The sequence below is a fragment of the Eptesicus fuscus genome, chromosome 1 (genome assembly GCF_027574615.1).
Source record: "Eptesicus fuscus isolate TK198812 chromosome 1, DD_ASM_mEF_20220401, whole genome shotgun sequence".
Classification (NCBI taxonomy): Eukaryota; Metazoa; Chordata; class Mammalia; order Chiroptera; family Vespertilionidae; genus Eptesicus; species Eptesicus fuscus.
This window is the reverse complement of record NC_072473.1, coordinates 30,840,296-30,859,736: the sequence shown is the minus strand read 5'-3', so window position 1 is coordinate 30,859,736 and position 19,441 is coordinate 30,840,296.

Below are 19,441 nucleotides of genomic sequence, written 5' to 3'. Positions count from 1 at the left end.
CTTGTCTTCTAGCTCACTAATGCGGTCCTCCACTTCTTCAAGTCTACTGTTGATGCTTTCTATTGAGTTCTTTATTGCAGTGATGTTATTTTTCATTTCTTCTTGGTTCTTCTTCATTTCCTCTTGGTTCTCACATATATTGTTGAATTTGTCTTCCAACCTTTTCAGCAACCTTATAACCATTTCTCTGAATTCTTTCTCTGACATATTTTTTGCCTCCATTTTGTTTACTTCCTTTTTTTTTCATATGCGGGCTGTTTCTTTGTCTCCCCATGATTTCTCCTCTCTGGGTGTCTAGTTATGTAGCTATTTCTCTCCTCCATTGACTTAAAGGCACAAAATACAACACCACAAGGCACAAAGCACAAGGCATTGAACACAAATGTATTCACGATACTAATAACCCCAAATAAAAGGTGACTACCAGAGAAAAGAGAATTAGGGGATAAAAAAGAGAAAGAGAGAGAGTGTGTGTATGTGAAAAAAATGATATTTAGGAAAGGAAAAAAGTAAGTGAGAAAAGAAAGAGAATAAAAAAGAAAGGGGCAAACTATTTATATGGAGAGAAAACTCAATAGAACAACAACTAATCCGAAAAAATGCAAACAACACCCAGAGATGAATGCAAACTGCAAACAACACCTAATAACCATCAAGGAGAGGGAAAAAAGAGAGATAGAGATAGAGAGAGAGAGAGAGAGAGAGAGAGAGAGACAGAGAGAGAGAGAGAGAGAGAGTTAGAGAATCACACAAACAAAAAAAAAACAATCTAATCAACAAACAAACAACAACTATAGGACAGAGAAAAGGAAGGGCAAAACCAAACAAAATAAGACAAAAAACATAAAAATAAAACAAAACAAAAAAACAGCAACAATCAAAGGAAAAAAACAAAAAAAGGAAGAGAGAAAAAAATTGGATAGTGAAGAGACAAGTGTATATGGACTTGGAGCAGGGGATTGGAAATTAGATATATAAGTAGGATGAAATTTTAACAGGGGGTAAAAAGAATGAATAGGGAAAATCTAAAGCAGGAATAGGGTAGAGAAACAGGACAACAAAAGGGGAAAAGTGAGGAAGAGAGTGTTGGCATAAAGGTAAAGTTGAGATAGAGTAAAATGATGCTAAAGGAAAAAATGAAAATAGAATGTACAACATCAATCCCAAAATAAAATAAAACAAAATAAAGAGAAAATATAATGAAACTTTAAAAAAGGTAAAATAGTAGTAGTAATAATGCTGATTAAAAATAAAAATATAATAATTAAAATGGTAAAATCAAGTGAGAAAAAAATTAAAAAATTATTTTCTTAAGTAAAAGATAAAAAAATAAATATTTATAGTAGTAAAGGTCATTCACTTCCTCTACAGTTCTGTTTGGCATGCCTGTTTCCTGTCAGGTAGTCAGGATAGCATTGAAGTTCCCTGCATTCCACCACTCCTCTGTGTCGTAAACCACAATCCTGTTTTCAACCAGGCAGTATCTCTTTGTTTTTCAGCCTGCCTTTAGTTGTATTTACACAAGAGACAATTTGTGATTCAACCCCTGGGTGGCAGTGTTTCTGTATTGACATCTGGGGCTATAAGTCCTCTCTACCCAGTACTTAGATTTTTTTTTCCTTGCCACACTTAATACTGGTTTGGGGGAATGGACTGCCCCAGAGCTCATTTTCTGATAGTTTCTCCACACGCTAATACCCAGGTTCCAGAAAAACAACTTTCCAGGTCAAAAAAAATGGCGGCGGAATAGAAAGATGTGTCCAAGACTTGTCCCAGAGCAGATAGAAAGAACAGGTGAGGGTCGCACGGGGAATGTTTGTTGGTGAGTTGAAGGACAGCTATTCTCCAGGAGAAGGTGGGGGACTGCTGGACGGGGCTCCCCTGACCAGGCAGCCCCCACTGCTGCTAGGTTCCCTTCCGGAGCGACCAGCTCAGATGTGGAGACTGCGCCATCTTGAAGGGGAAAGTGGATGTTATCGGAAGCCTGAAAATCTATAACTATGGCACCCACCAAACAGCTGCGAAACCCAGAACACCGGTCCCCAATTGGCGCAAACACGCAGATTCAGAGGAGCACTAGACTACACCATGGAAAGGTCAGATTTCTCCTGGGACAAGGTGAAGTCTCTGGTCCCTGTGGGAGAGAGAAACGCTTGCACTGCGGGAGCTGGAGGACTGGGGGAAGTCTGCACCTAGAAAAATCCATGGCTGTTGGGGCTGGCATGATCTGTGAATGTAGAAGGGGGTCCTCAGAGCTGCTGACAGGAGGGATCTCTAAAAATCAACCCATTTTGATCTGACGCAAAAGAGCAGCCTAAAAAATTTTAAAATGTGCCTGCTGCTTAGACCCAAGGGGGAAAAAAAGACTACACAGACTTGTTCACAGCCCCGGAGTTTGCACACTTATGTTTTTTCTTCTTTAAATCCTTGCTTCTGATTACTAAGCCAAATACATAGGATCACTCAGTTGAGGACACTCTAAGAGACTGCAGGGGAAAGTTGTTTTTCTGAAACCTGGGGATAAGAGCAGGGAATAACCGTCAGAGAACCAGCTCTGGGGCAACCCACTCCCACAAACCGGTATTAAGTGCCACAGGGAAAGCAGGATCTTACACAGGCTAGAGAGGACCTATAGACCCAGAGGTCGATCCAGAAACACTGCCACCCAGGGGTTAAATCACAAATTGACTCTTGTGTAATCACAAATAAAGGAATACAAGAAATTAAGACACAGTCCCTGCTTGAAAATCAGGACTGGCTTACAACACTGAGGAGCAGTGGAACGCAGGGAACTGTAATACTATCCTGACAGGGAAACAGGAATGCCAAACAGAACAGTAGAGAAAGTGAATGACCTTCACTACTGCACATTTTTAAAAATTTTATTCATTTTTTCATCTTTTACTTAAGAAACTATTTTTTTTTATTTTCCTCACTTGATTTTACCTTTTTAATTATTGCATTTTTATTTTCAATTAGTATTATTACTACTACTATTTGACCTTTTTTTTTTTTAAAGTGTCATTTTATTTTCTCTTTATTTTACTTTGGGATTAGTGTTCTACATTCTATTTTCATCTTTCCTTTAGCATCATTTTACTCTATCTCAACTCTAACTTTATGCAATCACTCTCTTCATAAATTTTATCCTTTTGTTGTCCTGTTTCTCTTACCCTTTTCCTGCTTTAGATTTTCCCTATTCTTTCTTTTTACCCCCTGTTAAAATTTCACCCTACTTATATATATAATTTCCAATCCCCTGCTCCAAGTACATACACACCTCTATATTCTCTGTCTTCACTATCCAAAAAATTGTTTTTCTCTCTGTCCTTTTGTTGTTGTTTGCTTGAATGTTGATTATATTGATTTTTATGCTTGGTTGTGAGATTGTTTTGCTTATTCTTTTGTTTTGTTTTGTTTTTTGTTTTATTTGTATTTGTTTGTTTGTTGCCTCTGTTTTCCCATGCCTTGCTTGATATTAGTTGTTGTTTGTAGCTTGTTTTCATATCCAGGTACTTGTTGCTGGCATTTGTTGGGATTAGTGGCTGTTCTATTGGAGTTTTCTCCCCATATATATAGTTTGTTCTCCTCTTCTTTCTTTTTCTCTTTCTTTTATCTCTTACTTTTTTTCCTTTTTCCAATTTCATTTCTGCACTTCTTTCTTTTTTTACTCTTCTTCTTTCTCTTCTATTCTCTAATTTTCCTTTCTCTGATGGTCACCATTATTTGGAGTTATTAGTATCATGAATACATTTGTGTTCAGTGCCTTGTGCATTGTACCTAGTTGTGTTGTGTTTTGTGCCTTTAAATCAACACAAGAGAGAGAGAACTACAAAACCAGACACCTGGAGAAGAGAGACCATGGGGAGACAAAGAAACAGCCTGCATATGAAAGAAAAGCAGGCATCACCAGAAAAGGAAGTAAATGAAATGGAGGCAAGCAACTTGTCAGAGAAAGAATTCAGAGAAATGGTCATAAGATGGCTGAAAAGAATGGAAGACAAATTTGACAATATGAGTAAGAACCCAGAGGAAATGAAGAAGAACCAATAAGAAATGAAAAATGACATTGCTGCTGTAAAGAACTCAATAGAAAGCATCAAGAGTAGACTAGAAGAAGCAGAGGACAGCATCAGTGAGCTAGAAGACAAGGTAGGAAAAAATACCTATGTAGAGCAGCTTCTAGAAAAAAAAATAAAAAGCAGGAGGAGAGCCTAAGGGAACTTTGGGATAACACAAAACAAAACAACATCTGCAAAATAGGGGTTCCAGAAGGAGTGGAAACTGAGCAAGGAATAGAAAGCCTGTTTTAAGAAATAATGACAGAAATCTTCCATGATATAGGGAAGAAAAACCCACACAAATCCAAGAAGCTCACAGAGTCCCAAGCAAAATGAAGCCCAAAAGACCGATGCCAAGGCACATTATAATTAAATTGGCAAACACTAACGACAAAGTAAGAATCTTAAAAGCGGCCAGAGAGAGACAGAAAGTTACCTAGAAAGGAACCCCCATCAGACTAGAGACTGATTTCTCAATAGAAGCACATAAGGCAAGAAGGGAATGGAATGAAATATAAAAAGTCATGCAAAGGAAGGGTCTGAATCCAAGAATACTGTACCCAGCAAGGCTATCAATTAAAATTGAAGGTGGTGTGATCGAGTGAAGGAGTGACAGAGGTGTGTGTGGACCTGTGTGGGTGTGTGTGTGAATGAAATAGGGACAGTTAGTCCCTGCAGTTCTTCCAGGGGGCATCCAATCCAGGCAGTCCTGGTTGGCAAAACCCCGCGGCCACTGCAAACACTCCAGGGAGGACACCAGTGGCACAGAGACCCCGCCATCTTTAAGAACGGAACTGCTAGAGACTAGAATCCTAACCTTACCACCACCTAGTCTGGTCTTGGAAGCAAACCTGGTCACTACAGCCACTCTGGTAGAAGACCTGCCACCCCAGCAGCAGAAGGGAGAACCTTGAGACTTCCACCTCCAAAAGTGCGCAGCTGAAAGCAGTAAGTACAACCTCCCCCTCCCCAGTGCAGGAACTCAGGACTCACCGCGTTCCCAGCCCATAGGCACCCGGGCACTCCACTACCCTGGCAGTGTTTGGGAACCACTGAGAGCCCCTGAGGGGGTGATTCTGCACAGTCAAGGGTGCGCGGCCCTACAGTAGAATCTCTGAACTGCCTCTTCCTAAATAACTGCCCAGGGACACCCCTGCAGTGCAACTTCAGTGCCAGGGGGCTTCAGAGCTCTGCGCCTGCAGGCTTGCCACCAGTTCACGCACACTCCAGGGCTGGCAAACTCAGGGCCACAGCACAGGAAGGTGCCCTGAGCCCATATATCCACAGGGTCCTCTGAGGAGCTGCTTTGAGCCCCTGCTGGGTGTGATTCTGTACAGGCAAGGACGCGCTGCCCCACAGCAAAAACTCTGAACTCCTTTCTCCTGAATAACTTCCTACATACACCCTAGCTGTTTAACTTCAGTGCCAGAGTCTCTCAAATTGCATCAGAGGTGTGTGCCCGTGGGTGCGCCACCAGTTCGCACACACTCCAGAGCTGGCAAACTCACAGCCACATCAAGGGAAGGTGCCCGGAGCCCATATATCCAGTGTTCTCTGGGGAGCTGCTTTGAGCCCCTGCTGGGAGTGATTCTGTACAGCCAAGGACGTGCTGCCCCACAGCAAAAACTCTGAACTCCTTTCTCCTGAATAACTTCCCACATACACCTTAGCTGTCTAACTTCAGTGCCAGAGTCCCTCAAAGTGCGTCAGAGCTGAGCGCCTGCAAACACACCTCCACAGAAGGGAATTTACAACAGGCAGGCACCCTGAGCGCATCTACACACAGGATGCTAGTGGGAGCCACTGGGAGCTCTCCCAACAGACGGTTCCTGGGTGCCACTGTGAGTTCCGACTGGACACGCGCGATTTCAACTAAGGGTGCAAGACAGCAAAAACTGGGACACTCCACTCCAAAGCTGATGACTTTTAGACACCACAGTTGTGCCTCTCAAGCTTCTAGGCCTACATCAAGAGAACCCAAGTAGCTCAAGTGGGGAGCTACACTAGATTACCAAGCCCAGGAGAACTGAGAGATTATACCAGTAACACCATCACCAAAAGATCCTGGGTAGCAAAGCAATTGGAACTACAATTAAAACATTACAGGAAAACATGGGGAGACAGAAAGGAAATTCTCAAAGGAAGGAACAAGAAGAATCACCAGAAAGGGAGTTAAATGAACTTGAGGCTAGCAGCTTAACAGAGAAAGAATTCAGAGTATTCGTTATAAGGATGTTTAAACGGATGGATGACAAATACACACAACTCAATGAGAACTATAAGGAGCTGAATGAAAATGTCACAAACATGAAAAGAAACCAAGAGGAGATGAAGAACGACATAGCTGCAATAAAGAACACAATGGAAGGCTTAAAGAGTAGAGTAGAAGAGGCTGAGGACCGCATCAGCGAATTAGAAGACAAGGTAGGAAAAAACACACAAACACAGCAGCAACTGGAAAGAAGACTTAAAAGCAAGAGGAGAGCCTAAGGGAGCTTCGGGACAACACAAAACGAAACAACCTTCGAATAATAGGGATAAAAGAAGGAGAGGAAGAGAAGCAAGGAATAGAAAACCTGTTAGAAGGAATAATGACAGAAAACTTCCCTGATATTGGCAAGAAAAAAACTATCCAAGTCCAAGAAGTACACAGAGTCCCAAACAAGTTGAACCCCAAAAGACCGACACCAAGACACATCATAATTAAACTGACGAACACCAACGACAAAGCAAGAATCTTAAAGGCTGCCAGAGAGAAACAGAACGTTACCTATCAGAATATCAACTGATTTCTCCACAGAAACAAACCAGGCCAGAAGGGAATGGAATGAAATATACAAAGTGATGCAAAACAAGGGACTGAATCCAAGAATACTATACCCAGCAAGGCTATCATTCAAAATTGAAGGTGGAATCAGAAGCTTCACAGACAAAAAAGGGCTAAGAGAGTTCATCACTACCAAACCAGCAATGCAAGAAATGCTAAAAGGGCTGCTGTAAAAAGAAGAAAGAGAAAGGCAAGAAGAAACACAAACACTAAGGAAAAATATGTCAACAAACAGGTACTTATCAATAATAACAGTAAACGTAAATGGATTAAATGCACCAATCAAAAGACATAGGGTAGCTGAATGGATAAGAAAACATGACCCATATATGTGCTGTCTACAAGAGACCCACCTTAGAGCAAAAGACTCACACAGACTGAGAGTGAAGGGATGGAAATACATTTTTCAGGCAAATGGAAATGAGAAAAAAGCTGGGGTTGCGATACTTATATCAGATAAAATAGACCTCAAAGTAAAGGCTTTAATAAGAGATAAGGAAGGCCACTACATAATACTAAAGGGAGCAATCAAGCAAGAAGATATAACTCTGGTAAACGTATATGCACCCAACACAGGAGCGCCCAAATACATAAAAAATCTGCTGGAAGATATCAAGGGAGAGATCGACATCAATACAATCATAGTAGGGGACTTTAATACACCACTGACATCAATGGATAAATCCTCTGGACAAAAAATCAGCAAAGAAACAGCAATTCTAAATGACACACTAGATCAGATGGACCTAATTGACATCTTCAGAGTATTTCACCCCAAAGCCATGGAATATACGTTCTTCTCAAGTGCACATGGGACATTATCAAAAATAGACCACATATTGGGTAACAAGCAAAGTCTCCCCAAATTCAAAAAGATTGAAATCATATCAAGCATTTTCTCAGACCACAATGGCATAATATTAGAAATAAACTACAATAAAAACATTCCAAAAAATTCAAACACTTGGAAACTGAATAGCATGCTACTAAACAATGACTGGGTTATCAATGAGATCAAAGAAGAAATTAAAAACATCCTGGAGACTAATGACAATAAAAACACAACATTGCAAATCCTATGGGACACAATGAAAGCAGTCCTGAGAGGCAAATGTATAGATCTACAGGCCTACCTCAAAAAACAAGAAAAAAATGGTAATAGATCATCTATCTCAACAACTCAAAGAATTAGAAAGGGAGCAACAAGAAAAGCTCACAATGAGCAGAAGAAAGGAAATAATAAAGATCAGAGGCGAAATGAATGACATAGAGACCAAAAAAACAATACACAAGATCAACAAAACCAAGAGCTGGTTCTTTGAAAGGATAAACAAGATTGATGAACCTCTAGCCAGGCTCACCAAGAAACAAAGAGAGAGGACCCAAATAAACAAAATCAGAAATGAAAGAGGTGAAATAACAACAGACCCCACAGAAATACAAAGTATTGTCAAAAAATACTATGAACAACTCTACTCCAACAAACTAGACAACCTGGAGGAAATGGACACATTCGTAGAAAAACACAACCTTCCAAAACTTACTCAGGAAGAGACTAAAAATCTCAATAGGCTGAAAACTATGGAAGAAATTGAAGCAGTTATCAAAAAGCTTCCAGCAAACAAAAGCCCGGGGCCAGACGGCTTCACAGGGGAGTTTTATAAAACATTCAAGGAAGAGCTAAAACCTATCCTCCTCAGACTATTCCAGAAAATTCAAGAAGAAGGAACACTTCCAAGCTCCTTCTATGAAGCCAGCATCACCCTAATACCAAAACCAGGTAAAGATAACACAATGAAGAATTAAAGGCCAAAATCCCTCATAAACATAGATGCCAAAATCCTCAACAAAATCCTAGCAAATCGAATCCAGCAATACATCAGAAAGATCATACACCACGACCAAGTAGGATTTATCCCTGGGATGCAAGGATGGTACAATATTCGCAAATCAATAAACGTGATACATAACTAACAAATTGAGAGATAAAAACCATATAGTCATATCAATTGATGCAGAAAAAGCATTTGACAAAATCCAACACCCTTTCTTGATAAAAACTCTCAGCAAGCTGGGAATAGAAGGATCATACTCAACATAATAAAAGCCATATATGACAAACCCACAGCCAACATCATATTCAATGGGCAAACACTAAAACCATTTCCCCTAAGAAAAGGAACAAGACAGGGATGCCCACTCTCACCACTCCTGTTCAACATAGTGTTGGAAATACTAGCCATTGCAATCAGACAAGAAGAAGAAATAAAAAGCATCCAAATTGGAAAAGAAGAAGTAAAACTGTCCTTATTTGCAGATGACATGATACTGTACATAGAAAACCCTAAAGACTCCATTTAAAATTACTAGACTTAATAAATGAATTCGGCAGAGTAGCAGGATACAAAATAAATGCTAAGAAATCTATGGCATTTCTATACACCAATAATGAACTTACAGAAAGAGAGACTAAAAAAGCAATCCCATTTACCATCACACCAAAAAAATTAGGATACCTAGGAATAAACTTAACCAAGGAGGTAAAAGACCTATACGCGGAAAACTACACAACACTGAAAAAAGAGATAGAGGAAGACATAAACAGATGGAAGAACATACCATGTTCATGGATTGGTAGAATCAACATCATCAAAATGTCCATATTACCCAAAGCAATCTATAGATTCAATGCACTTACCATTAAAATACCAACAGCATACTTCACAGACCTAGAACGAACTTTCCAAAAATCCATCTGGAATAAAAAAAGACCCCGAATAGCCACAGCAATCCTGAGAAAGAAGAACAAAGTAGGTGGGATCTCCATACCAGATTTCAAGCTGTATTACAAAGCCACTGTTCTCAAAACAGCGTGGTACTGGCACAAGAACAGACATATAGACCAATGGAATAGAATAGAGAACCCAGAAATAGATCCAAATCACTATGCTCAATTAATATTTGACAAAGGAGGCAAGAGCATACAATGGAGTCAAGACAGTCTCTTCAACAAATGGTGTTGGGAAAATTGGACAGATACATGCAAAAAAATGAAACTAGACCACCAACTTACACCATACACAAAAATAAACTCAAAATGGATCAAGGACTTAAACATAAGACAGGAAACCATAAAAATACTAGAGAAATCTACAGGCAGAAAAATCTCTGACATATGCCAAAAGAACTTCTTCGCTGATACTGCTCCTAGGACAATGGAAGCTAAAGAGAAAATAAACAAATGGGACTACATCAAAATAAAAAGCTTTTGCACAGCAAGGGAAACCATCAATAAAACAACAAGAAAGCCCACTACATGGGAGAACATATTTGCCAATGATATCAACGATAAGGGTTTAATCTCCAACATTTACAGAGAACTCATGCAGCTTAACAAAAAGAAGATAAACAACCAATAAAAAAATGGGCAACTGATCTAAATAGACACTTTTCGAAAGAAGACAGAAGGAAGGCCAAGAGACATATGAAAACCTGCTCTAAATCACTTATCATTAGAGAGATGCAAATCAAAACAACAATGCGGTACCACCTCACACCTGTCAGAATGGCCATTATCAACAAGTCAACAAATGACAAGTGCTGGAGAGGATGCGGAGAAAAAGGTACCCTCGTGCACTGCTGATGGGAATGCAGACTGGTGCAGCCACTGTGGAGAACAGTATGGAGTTTCCTTAAAAAACTAAAAATAGAACTCCCATTTGACCCACTGATCCCACTTCTAGGAATATATCCCAAGAAACTCGAAAGATCAATCAGAACGGATATATGCACCCCTATGTTCATAGCAGCACAATTCACCATAGCTAAGATTTGGAAACAGCTAAGTGCCCATCAGCAGATGAGTGGATGAAAAAACTGTGGTACATCTACACAACGGAATACTACGCTGCGGTAAAAAAGAAGGAGCTCTTACCATTTGCAACAATATGGATGGAGATGGAGAACATTATGCTTAGCGAAATAAGCCAGGCAGAGAAAGATAAATATCACATGATCTCACTCATTTGTGGAATATAATGAACAACATAAACTGATGGGGGAGAAAATAGATCCAGAAACAGAGAAACATCAATCAGAACATCAAACCTCAGTTAAGAAATTGTGAGATAACCAGAAACCCAAGAATGCCTGAGAACGCCTTTCTAGCCACGCTAGCAATCATCAGATGTACGGTAATTTTACCTGGGACAAGAGGGTCAGTATTTTGGTCTTATGCTCCTGACCCTTCATGGGTAAGACCCCTTACGTGGACTGATCCCCTGACTAATGTAGTTATCAATAATACCAAACACCTTGGTCATCCAGGAGGCCCATGGGTGGGGCAAGAAAGTATAAATACACAGGGGTCTCCACCCAGCTTCCCTTTTGTATGAAAAAATCAAAACAATGCCCCTTTGTGTGTACAATTAAAGAGAGATTTCTGGCTTGTGTGGACACCAAAGAAAGGGTGTCACTACTATCACTACGTGCCCCTGGTAGAGGTGCAGAAAATGTAACTAAGACCTTGTCTACATAAAAAGAAATGGACAGCCAGTTTGAAAGGGAATTCCTATGGAATAGAACTAAGAATATCCTTACATGATATTATTCTACACTATCATTAAAATTTATTCCCAGATTTGGATCACCCCCAGTACTTATAATAGTTCCTCGCACCCTTGGGAATAAAAAAAAAATGTCATCTGTTTGGTGCTTGGAGACAAACTTAACACATCTCTTGATACTTTAGAATTACTACAGCATAGTATACAATTATCCCAAGCAAACGTACAAACTAATTCTTTGAATGTCTGGTAGCCATTTAAAAAGGACATGTAAGGATTTAACACTTTTCGTTGTGTGGAGGGCCTCCTGGGAGTGCACCTGAGCATTCTATATTGGTCCCTCTTACCCTTTAGGCCAAGAGAGACCCTCTTCTCACAATTCAATTGCTCACAGCTGTTGCATGAGCTCTCTGTTCATGTCGAGGTTGAAGTCTCGTGATGGCTGGTGCCATGGATCTGTCTCTCACCCAGTGGGGCGAACTGAGCCCTCCCTGGAGAAGAAACCCGGGTTCCAAAAGATATGTGATCAGTGCTGGGGCCCCGCCAGCAGGCAAGGGGATCCCAAGGCAGGTGCTGGGCATGGAGGCCACGGGGGCATAGGCTACCAAGGAGACAAAACTGAACCTCACGTCACCCTGCTTGGCCCTGGAGGATGGCTGGTTAGCCAGAGACGGGTAAGATTCCTCAAGGAAGGAAGAACCTAAGACAGGCACAGTCACAGAGGGGCCATCAGGAGAGAATTTGGGGATCAACAGAGGTGGGGCACAGACCCTCACCCCCCCAACATTGCAGGGGCCTGAATCCTAGCCCCTTCTGAGGGAGGTCTCCTGCCCCCATGGCTACTTCGTGCTTCCCATGCCCAGCTCAGATCAGGACCCAGGTGATCGACAGAGACTTGGCCGACAGCAGCTGCCCTCTCACTCAAACAAGAATTGTTTGAGTTGTCTTGTACCCATGGTGTGGGGAAGTGGGTTTATGATATCTAAATCCAGCCTACCAGCAGGAATGCTCAGGACCTATTCAAGAAGGCAAATAATCCCTTCCACCAATATTTACAGGGTAAAACAAGATTATTGTTAGAGTAATAAATTTGACAGTAAAATAGTAGTCAAGTTTTCAGGCAATTTAAATTGGCTAGTTGAAACAAGCAAATATTCTAGAAAAATTAATTGTACTGGACAAAAAGGTGTTCCTAAAGTGTCAACTAAAATTTTTATTGGTACTTCATCTCACGATAAAATTGTACACCATATAATGAACCTAAAACAGTAATATTATAGTGCAAAAAATTAAAATTTAAAAGCCATCAAGACTACATTATAAAATTTTCAAAAGCCTCCTAACATTTAAATCAAAAAAGGAGGGGATAGTAGAGGAATATCATGTAAGGAAAAATATCCTGTAAGTAAATTACATCTAGAAAATTAATACTTTAGAAAATTAATTGTAAGGCTAAAAGCAAGACACCCATGAAAAACACACAAGGTGACAAAACAAGCCAGAGGAAAACCATTTGGGCAAAAATTGAAAAAGGATCCCCAGTCAAATTTATAGAAAATATTCCTTTATTAACTTTTGGTCGAGAATATGTTTGTATATTTTCAGAAAACAACTCCGAGACCATGTGGATTCCAGCAAGAGAGGAATCGACAGGACTACTCCAGCCATGAAGACAGAAGAGAAGCAGTCCAGAGACGGAAGACGCTGATGTGGCCTTCCCATACTAGCAGTTAGCAGCTGTGCATCACTGCAGATTGCCCAGGACCAAACCAGACAGAGTTGGACCTGCATTACCACCAGTTGTACACTATCCAGAACTGAAATGTCAGTGCTGACATGTACACATAAGGAACTGTTGGACATTGAAATTGGGTCTCAAAAGAACTGTTGGCCCAGAAAGAAACTCACTACAGACTGATTCATTTCCTGTCACCATAACCATTATTGCTTGTCTCATTTTCGGTTCTTATAAGTGTATTTCCAATAGCACATGATCTCACTCATCTAGGGGAAATAATGAACAGCATAGACTGATGAACAAGAACAGACCCAGAAACAAGGAGGCATGAATCAGACTGTCGGTCCTCGGGGGGAGGGTAGGGAAGGGTGGGGGTAAAGGGGGAGATCAACCAAAGGACTTGTGTGCATGCATATGAGCCTAACCGGCAGTTAAGGACAACAGGGGGGTGGGGGCATGTGTGGGAAGGGGGGTGGGATGGGAATGGGGGGACGAGGACAAATATGTGATACCTTAATCAATAAAGAAATTAAAAATAAAATTGAAGGTGAAATCAGGAGCCTCACAGACAAAAAAAGACTTAGGGAATTTATTACCACCAAACCAGCAATGCAAGAAATACTAAAGGGTCTGCTGTAAAAAAAAGAAATAGGAAGTGAAGAAGGAAGACAGGGGTAAAGATTAAAAATGGCGACAAATAAATACCTATCAATAATAAATTTAAATGTAAATGGATTAAATGCCCCAATCAAAAGACATAGGGCAATGGATTGGATAGAAAACATGACACATATTATCTGCTGTCTACAAGAAACCAACCTTAGAAAAAAAGAAGCACACAGACTGAGGGTGAAGGAATGGAAAAAGGTTTTTCAGGCAAATGGAAATGAAAAAAAAGCTGGGGTAGCAATATTTATATCTGACAAATTAGATCAGTGAATAACATAACAAGAGATAAGGAAGGCCACTTCATAATATTAACGGGAGCAGTCCAACAACAAAAAATAACTCTGAAAAACATATATGCACCCTATAGAGGAGCACCCAAATACATAAAAAAAACTCCTGAAGGATATCAAGGGGGAGATTGACATCAATACAATCATAGTAGGAGACTTTAATATCCCACTATCACCATTAGACAAATCCTCTAAACAAGAAATCAGCAAAGAAACATCAATCCTAAATGACTCAATAGACCAGATGGAATTAATTGACATCTTCAGAACATTTCACCCCGAAGCCACAGAATATATATTCTTCTCAAGTGCACATGGGTCATTTTCAAAGATAGACCATATGTTGGGTCATAGGCAAAGTCTCTTCAAATTCAAGAAGATAGAAATCATATAAAGCATCTTCTCAGATCACAGTGGCATAAAACTGGAAATCAACTACAATAAAAACAATCCAAAAAACCAAATACATGGAGACTAAACAGCATGCTATTAAACAATGACTGGGTTACCAGAGAGATCAAAGAAGGACAAAACAACATCATGGCAACAAATGACAATGAAAACACAACAATCCAAAATCTATGGGATACAGCAAAAGCAGTCTTGAGAGGGAAGTTCATAGCTCTACAAGCCTACTGCAAAAAACAAGAAACAATGGTAATAAATTAACTAACCCTACAACTCAAAGAGTTAGAAAGAGAGCAACCAGGAAAGCCCAGTTTAGGGAGAAGGAAGGAAATAATAAAGATCAGAGAGGAGATAAACAACATTGAGACCAAAAAAATAAATAAATAAAATACAAAAGATCAACAAAACCAAGGTCTATTTTTTTGAAAGGATAAAAAAGAATGATGAACCTCTAGTCAGGCTCACTAAGAGGCAAAGAGAGAGGACCCAAATATACAAAATCAGAAATGAAAAAGAAGAAATAATAAGAGACCCCGCTGAAACACAAAGGATTTTTAAAAAATACTATGAACAACTCTATTCCAACAAACTGGAAAACCTGGAGGAAATAGACATATTCCTAGAAAAATACAACCTTCCAAAACTCAATCAGGAAGAATCTAAACATCTCAATAGGCCAATAACTATGAAAGAAATTGAAGCAGTCATCAAAAAGCTTCCAGCAAACAAAAGCCTGGGGCCAGATGGCTTCACAGGGGAGTTTTACCAAACATTCAAGGAAGAACTAAAACCTATTCTCCTGAGACTATTCCAAAAAATTCAAGAGGAAGGAACACTTCCAAGCTCATTCTATCAAGCCAGCATTGCCCGAATACCAAAACCAGATAAATACAACAAAATGAAAGAGAATTACAGGCCAATATCCCTCATAAACATAGATGCCAAAATCCTCAACAAAATTCTAGCAAATCAGACCCAGCAGTACGTCAGAAAGATCATACACCATGACCAAATAGGATTTATCCCAGGAATGCAAGGATGGTACAACATCTGCAAATAAATAAACATGATACATCACATAAACAAATTGAGAGATAAAAATGACATAGTCATATCAATTGATGCAAAAAAAAACAACATTTGACAAAATCCAACAGACTTTCTGGCTAAAAACTCTCAGCAAGGTGGGAATAGAAGGATCATACCTCAACTTAATAAAAGCCATATATGATAAACCCACAGCTAACATCATACTCAATGGGCAAAAATTAAAACCATTTCCCCCAAGAACAGGAACAAGATAGGGATGCCCACTCTCACCACTCCTGTTCGACATAGTACTGGAAGTATTAGCCATTGCAATTAGACAACAAGAAGAAATAAAAGGCATTCAAGTTGGGAAAGAAGAAATAAAGCTGTCCTTATTTGCAGATGACATGATATTATATATAAAAAACTCAAAAGACTCCATCAAAAAACTATTAGACTTAATAAATGAATTTGGCAATGTAGCAGGATACAAAATTAACGCCAAGAAATCGATGGCATTTCTATACACCAATAGTGAACTTACAGAAAGAGAGACTAAAAAAGCAATCCCATTTACCATTGCACCAAAAAAATTAAGATACCCAAGGATAAACTTAGCTAAGGAGGTAAAAGACCTATACATGGAAAACTACAAATCACTGAAAAAAGAGATAGAGGAAGATGTAAACAGATGGAAGAACATACCATTTTCATGGATTGGTAGAATCAACATCATTAAAATGTCCATACTACCGAAAGCAATCTATAGATTCAATGCACTCCCCATTAAAATACCAATGGCATATTTCACAGACCTAGAAAGAACTCTACAAAAATTCATCTGGAATAAAAAAAAGACCCTGAATAGCCACAGCAATCCTGAGAAAGAAGAACAAAGTAGGTGGGATCTCCATACCAGATTTCAAGCTGTATTACAAAGCCACTATTCTCAAAACAGCCTGGTACTGGCACAAGAACAGACATATAGATCAATGGAACAGAATAGAGAATCCAGAAATCGACCCAAACCACTATGCTAAATTAATATTTGACTAAGGAACCATGAATATACTATGGAGTCAAGACAGTTTCTTCAATAAATGGTGTTGGGAAAATTGGACAGATACATGCAAAAAAATGAAACTAGACCACCAACTTACATCATACACAAAATAAACTCAAAATGGATACAGGACTTACACATAAGACCGGAAACCATAAAAATACTAGAGGAATCCACAGGCGGAGAAATCTCAGACATATGCCATAGCCATTTTTTCACCGAAACTGCTCCTAGGGCAATGGAAGCTAGAGAGAAAATAACCAAATGGGACTAAGTCAAAATAAAAAGCTTTTGTACAGCAAAAGAAACCATCAACAAAACAAGAAACCCCACTGTTTGGGAGAACATATTTGCAAATTTTATCACTGATAAAGGTTTAATCTCCAAGTTTAATCTCCAACATCTACAGGGAACTTATACAACTTAATAAAAGGAAGATAAATGATCCAATAAAAATATGGGCAATGGACCTAAATAGAATCTTTTCGAAAGAAGACAGGAGGAAGGCTAAGAGACACATGAAAACATGCTCAAAGTCACTAATTATCCGAGAAATGCAAATCAAAACGACAGCGTGGTACCATCTCACACCTGTCAAAATGGCAATCATCAACAAATGAACAAACAAGTGCTGGCGAGGATGCGGAGAAAAAGGAACCCTCGTGCACTGCTGGTGGGAATGCAGACTGGTGCAGCCACTGTGGAGAACAGTATGGAGTTTCCTCAAAAAACTAAAAAATGGAGCTCCCATTTGACCCAGTAATCCCACTTCTAGGAATATATCCCAAGAAACTAGAAACACCAATCAGACAGGATATATCCACTCCTATGTTCATAGCAGCACAATTCACCATAGCTAAGATTTGGAAACAGCCTAAATGCCCCTCAGTAGATGAGTGGATTAGAAAACTATGGTACATAGAGAACCAAGATGGCGCCATAGGTTAAACACCTAACCTGCAGCCGGGCACAACATTTTCAAAAATACAACTAGAGGTCAGAACGGACATCGTCCAGAATCACAGGAAAGTTGGTGGACTGAAATGCCCACAGCTGGGGGGAAGGAGAAGGCCACGGGGACAGTCGGGGAAGCCGTAAAAGCCTGAGGTATGGAGAAACGGGCGGAGACACGAGCACACGCGCCTGCGGGGAGGATGGAACCGGAGAGGAAGGGGCGGCTGAGGACCTGGCCGGCGTTCACTGGCAGGAAGGAGATAAAGGCTCCCGAGTGCGCTGAGCGTCGGCTCCAATTGCACTGAACCCCATTCCGGGCGAAACTCTGGGAAACTCACTCACTTTCGCAACTCCGCCGCCCCCGCAGGCCGCCCGGCCCGGGACGCTGGTAACGCCGCCGCAGCGGCAGCGCCCGGAGCCGGGCGGCCTCCCAGCACCCGTCCCCGCCGCGCAGCCCTCGCGCGCCTGGTTCCGCGGGACGCGCGCACCGCGCACCGGACGGAGGCCCGGGCGCCCTCTCCGTGCACCTCCCGGCGGCGCTAGACTTCAGTAGAGTTGACTGTATTCAAGGGATTAAGAAGTACAATTTGGGGGGACGCCGCGGCGGCGACGCCCGGAACGCGGCGATGGCGATGCCTGGAGCTCGGCGGCCGCCCAGCGCCCGTCCCCGCCGCGCAGCCCTCGCACGCCTGGTTCCGCGGGACGCGCGCACCGCGCACCGAAAGGAGGCCCGGGCGCCCTTTCCGTGCACCTCCCTGCGGCGCTAGACTTCAGTAGAGTTGACTGAAATGAAGGGATTAAGAAGTACAAATTGGGAAGTTTGAAAAAGATGGCGGCGGAGGTTAAAGGCTGTTCTGTTGCCTCGCACCCAGCGAAATCGGAGGGGATGAGGTGTGGAGGCGCGTGGGTCTGGCTGGTGGCGGGGGAAAGGGGCTTTTGTTCCAAACCTAGGGGAGATTAGCTCTCCATCACCCTGAAATCCATCTTCTGGCGAACCGCGGGAGACCCAGATGCCTGCGGGGAGAGGCGGGACTCTTGCGAAGGTGCGCCCAGCAATCAGTGTTTGCTGCGCTGGAGTGCGGAACGAGGGGACTTAGATACGTGGAAGGCAGAAGGACCAGACTCACAGCCATCGCGGCTCGCCGCACCATGGCCTGTTGGCGCCCTGAGACCCCGCCCCGCCCTGGGACCCGCCCCGCACGTTTTGAAGACCTGCCCCGCAAGTCTTGCAGGCACACCTGCGCCCCAAGCAACGGCTTATGCATGTGGGTGGCCTGCTCTCTGGCAGCGGACCAGATGAACTGCTGTTCTAGTCGGACTGCTCCAGGGCCACTCAGACAGGAGGAAGAAACTACAGTTTTTGCTGTAATCCTTGCTGAGTGCCTAAGGCAGTAGCTGATCTACACCCCATTGGAGACCCAGAAACGAGGGCATCTAGTGGTCTGTGGGAGATGACACCAGATTTCAACCACGTGCATAAGGGACACATTCAACAGGAATATTCAGTGAGCGCCAAAGCTTTGCTGCACCAAGACCCGGCCCATAAACGAATCTCCTGCACAGCAACTCTTCCTTTATAGACAAAGAGAGCCCCCCCAGTGACACCAACAACAATCAAGACTTAACTATACAAAGGAGGACCAAGATGGAGGCATAGGGCGGAAGCCTGATTGTTGCCTACCACAACAACTTTGAGACTACGACAAGAGAGCAGAGCAGACACCATCCAAGACCACCATAGGGCTGGCTGAGTAGATGCTCTACAACTAGAATAAAAGAGGGGTATGTGGGATGATGCTGATGCCGGTGACCCAAAGACCACACTTTAAGAACTACG